Genomic DNA, 4,467 nt, shown 5'->3' on the forward strand with positions numbered 1-4,467 from the left:
AAAAATAGCACGAGAAAATTCACACCAAAAACACATAGATTTACGTGGTTCGGCAAATTGTCTATATCCACGGAGTTGCAGAGGATTTTACTACTTGAGAAATTTACACCACAATGTTTCAATTTACAAGAAACACTTATCTCAACTTCAAGGAATTACAAATTCGATGTATTCCTTCACCGTTGTTTCTTTTCTCGACGCCGCCAGTTTCTTTCGCCTCGGGCTTCTCCTACGTAGTGAAGAAGAAGAATGAAACAAGAATAAAAAACATCTTTTATTCTCTCCGCTTTGTCTTCTTCACCTTCTCACGCAAAGCCAGAAGAAAAAGAATATGGTATTCTCTCAGTTAGCCTTCCTCTCTTTTTCCCGTGAGTAGAACAGCCGAAGAAGTCATCGTTGCCGCCCCCTCCGCTGTAGCGTTTTTTTTTTCTAAGCTTTACACAGGAAACCGAATTGTTGAAGAAGTCTTGAAATTCGGTTTCCAAAAAAGGCAGAAATTCAATAGCAGAAAAAAGGGATAATTAATTCTCCTCTTTTGCTTGCTGGTGGGGCCAACCAAGCAAAAACTCGCGCCTCTTCCAAAGAATGGAGGCGGGAACGGTTAAAGAGGCGGAAAACATTAAGAAAATTTTGATTTTCTTAAACCGGGCTCCACCACAACATTTTTCTTTGCTCCCCATTTGGCTGATTCCAAAAATAATGCTTAAAATATTCATTTAAGCTCTCATGGTATGAAGAAGGGTTTTGAAGCTCTCCTTTGCTCTTTATGTAGCTGATTTTGACAGGAGGTTTAAATGCTTATTCATGCTTTCGTTTTGGATGTTTGGAGAAGATTGTGGAACTCGCCTCTACTCCTTACTTTGTCGGTTTCCAGAATAACTGTTTAAATGCTCATGTGGGTTTTCATTTTGATAGTTTTTGAGAAGGATTTGGAGCTTTGCCTGCTCCTTATTTTGCTGATTTTTGAGAGAAGCATTTAAGTCTTTATTTCAACTCTATTTTGGAATGTTTTGAAGGATAAGTCCGGAACTTTTCCCATACTCTTTTTGCTGCCCTTTTGTTGTTGGTTGCAGCTGTGGCTTCTTTATTTGTTAGTTGCGGCTGTGCTGTCTCTACCTATGAGCTATGTTGGTATTTTCCTTTCTTTTCTTCTGGTCGGTTGGGTTTGTTTCCTGCTGCACTTAAAAATTTTTTGGGGTTTTATTTTGAGAACTTTGAAGGGCTTCAACATGTTTAGGTGTGAGGATTTGGAAGCTTTGGGTGTTCCTTTTAAAAAAAATTCATAAGGTTTTGGTATTCCTTCTTTTTAAAAAAAAAGAAGAAGAAAGAAATGGGAGATTTGAGGTTGTGACATCTTTGTTTGTAAAAGAGCCGAGATTTTGATAGCCTCGTTTATATAATTTTGAAACTTCAATGCATTCGAATGTGGGGGATCCTAAGTTTTAAATGCTTCGCTTGCGACAACCTCGCAACTTTGTCGGTTTCATATGAGTTGGAATTCTTGGTAAGTTCGGCTGAGTTATTGAATTGCTAGCTGACCTGTATGCATGTGTTTTTGGGTAAGATTGCTGGCTGGCCTGTATGCATGTGTTTTTGGGATGGTTGGAAGGCCTGCTTGACTGCGGTTTGATGATTGCTGGATGGCCCGTTTGCATGCGGTTTTTTGGAGTTTTTCCTGGATTGATTTGGTGGTGCATATGGCTGCAGTCTTGGGCCTTATGTGAATGTTGTATGGAAAGGTTTTGAGCATTATTTTGGGCTGCATTTGAAACCTTTTTGGTAGCTTGGTTTACTGTGGTTTTGCGTGGTTTAGGAGGCCTGCCTTGCTGCGGTTTAAAGCTGATTTGCCCAATGTTTGGTTGCAATTTTGAGCTGCAGTGGAGGCTTTATGTGGTGATGTTTGGCTGTTGTTTTGGAGGGGCTCTTGCCTGTGGTTGGAGCTACGGTTTTGGGGAATATGGGGGCTGTTTTGCGACCTGTCAGGCCACAGTTTTTAGAGTTGTCTTGCTGCTTAAAAAATGATGTTTCGGGCTTCCTTGAACATTGTTTTAGTGAAGCTTTTGGTTGTTATTGAGATGTTCCCACTGCGGTCCTTACTCCCTGGTTTTAGAGGTGCTTCCTATGAGGATTTTGTGATTTTTTTCCATTGAGATGTTGCTCCTTGCTATTGTCCCTGGCCGTGGGCTTTTGGGATCCGTTTTCCGTGAATACTTTTGTGATGTTCTTGTTCCCCTGCTGCCCTAGTCGTGGCTTTAGAGGTGTTTTCTGCAGAGATCTTTGTGATATTCTTGTTCCCTTTGCAGACCCGACCGTGAACCCATAATTTTCCTTTGTTGTACTAAGTTTGCCCCCTCTCATTCCTCACTTTCTCTACAGCCTTTACATGAGAATTATTGGTGTCTTATATTGATTTCGGGAGGGACTTAAGTTGTGTTTGTAATATTGGTATATTGGAAGTTTCGAATGAGCTTTTCAAATTCAAATCACTGGATGTTAGGAATTGTTTTAGATGTGGTTTTGAGAGCTGACCTATCATTCACTTTATTCTCTTTCAGGTGGATTAGTCCCTCTCCTTTCTCACCCTATTTTTCTTCTTCTCTTTCATTTCTTCTTAGTTTGATTTAAGTGCTTATGTTTGAAATATAAGTGCGCATATATAGACGTGACTATATATGAACCATCAAGCAAGACTATAAGTTTGATGATTTTTTTTGGGATTTAAGAGCCGCGATGACAAAGACATCCGGTGATAAAGCATAATAATGTTGCATCATACGGTATCGGGACTTAACCTAAAGATCCAATGAAATGTAGGATGACAATATTATTCACCGACACTAGACTAGCGATGACCCTTGTCTTTTGAGGTTGTTGGCGGTCCTAACCTGACAGTATAATCGACTCGTGGAAGATTTATTTTACAAAATATACAAATATGACGATATAACATATATTTTCTTTATAGCATAAATACTTTCCATTGTTAAGTAAAAGATAATTATTTTTGTCTATATGCATGACAAACCACAAGCTTTAAATGATATAATCTAATCGTCCACTTGTCAATTACCTATATTGGGCTAAGAATTGCCCTCCTAAGATTGTCTTGAAAATTTCTAGTTGAATGTCGGGCTTTATATAGATGGATGACCGATAGTTGCATTTGGAGTCCTTCGAGAATGTTAAAATCTGAGCACACCATGAACTTGAATTCTTATATAGTTCACTTCGATTTTTTTTTATGGTTTACTTGTTCTTTTACCCATTACTTGTTCTTTCACGTACCACTTGATTCTTGTTTTTACATATACATGCATGTTTGTCCCACCTACTAAATTATTCAATATACCCGTTTACATTTAACTGCAGCACTAACCGCATTTGCAGGAGCAGCAAACCCAATAAGTACATAGGTTTATTTTATATTTACAGCATTTTATCGTCTCTACTGCAAATTTCATTGTTCTTCTTTACTGTACATTTTACAATCTTTTCTTTACTGCTGCTTTTCCTTTACTGCACTTCATTTTTTTATTACACTCTATATGTTTTACTTGTGCATACTTTAATATACATGCAAGAGCCCTTAGGATAGAGATCAGTAGGACATATGCTAGGAGATACACCGCGGCAGACCACTGACCCAACAATTCCATGTACACTTTAAACCTTATACACGAAACTGCTACGACATGAAGCATGGAGCAAGTCTTTATGGGCAGCACGATGAAGTCGTAGAAAACAGAGGATGACGATCTACAACAGTAAAACAAGTCTACAGTAGTTAAACATTTCTTTAGTTTAAATAACAAGTCATAGGACTTCGAGGTGGTCTGCCTAGCGCGACATAAATCTCCATCCTATCTTTTAAGGTTTTACATATTGTACAATATAAGCCCTAACTCACCTTAGCATTCTGAGGTCATCGTCTGATACGACGTAAATCCTCTTATCTTCTAGATTATTTGCATAGTTGGGTATTATGCAAATGTAATTCCTATAATTAATAATTAGCATGATTGAAATTTAAATAAGTTCGCTTCTAAAATTTAAAGCTCGAACATAGGTTAATTTGAGATGTCAATGAAGCTTCTTCAGTATCTTCGACATTTTTTATTATTCACTCATTTAATTCTGAAAAATAATTGTTCCCAATTGGTCCACTCCCACCTGACTTTCTATATCCTACCGTGAAAACCTGAGCATTAAATTCTTGAAAACTAGTACCTCAGATTTAGATCGAGAGTTTTCTTAAGTAATTTTGATTACTTAAGATGTAATTAACTATAGGGGTTTGTATCTAAAGAAAACTTTAGGACCCGGGTAAAATAAATTCTACCTAATTTCATATTAAACCCTACCTAATTTTTATATTAGACAGGGGAACTTGTCGATCATATAAAAAGATTCGCAGACCAAATGAATGTCACAAAACTCTTTAGTTAAGGCAGTTAAGCCTACTAACAA

Source organism: Phalaenopsis equestris, unplaced genomic scaffold (genome assembly GCF_001263595.1).
Source record: "Phalaenopsis equestris unplaced genomic scaffold, ASM126359v1 Scaffold000123, whole genome shotgun sequence".
NCBI classification, from domain to species: domain Eukaryota; kingdom Viridiplantae; phylum Streptophyta; class Magnoliopsida; order Asparagales; family Orchidaceae; genus Phalaenopsis; species Phalaenopsis equestris.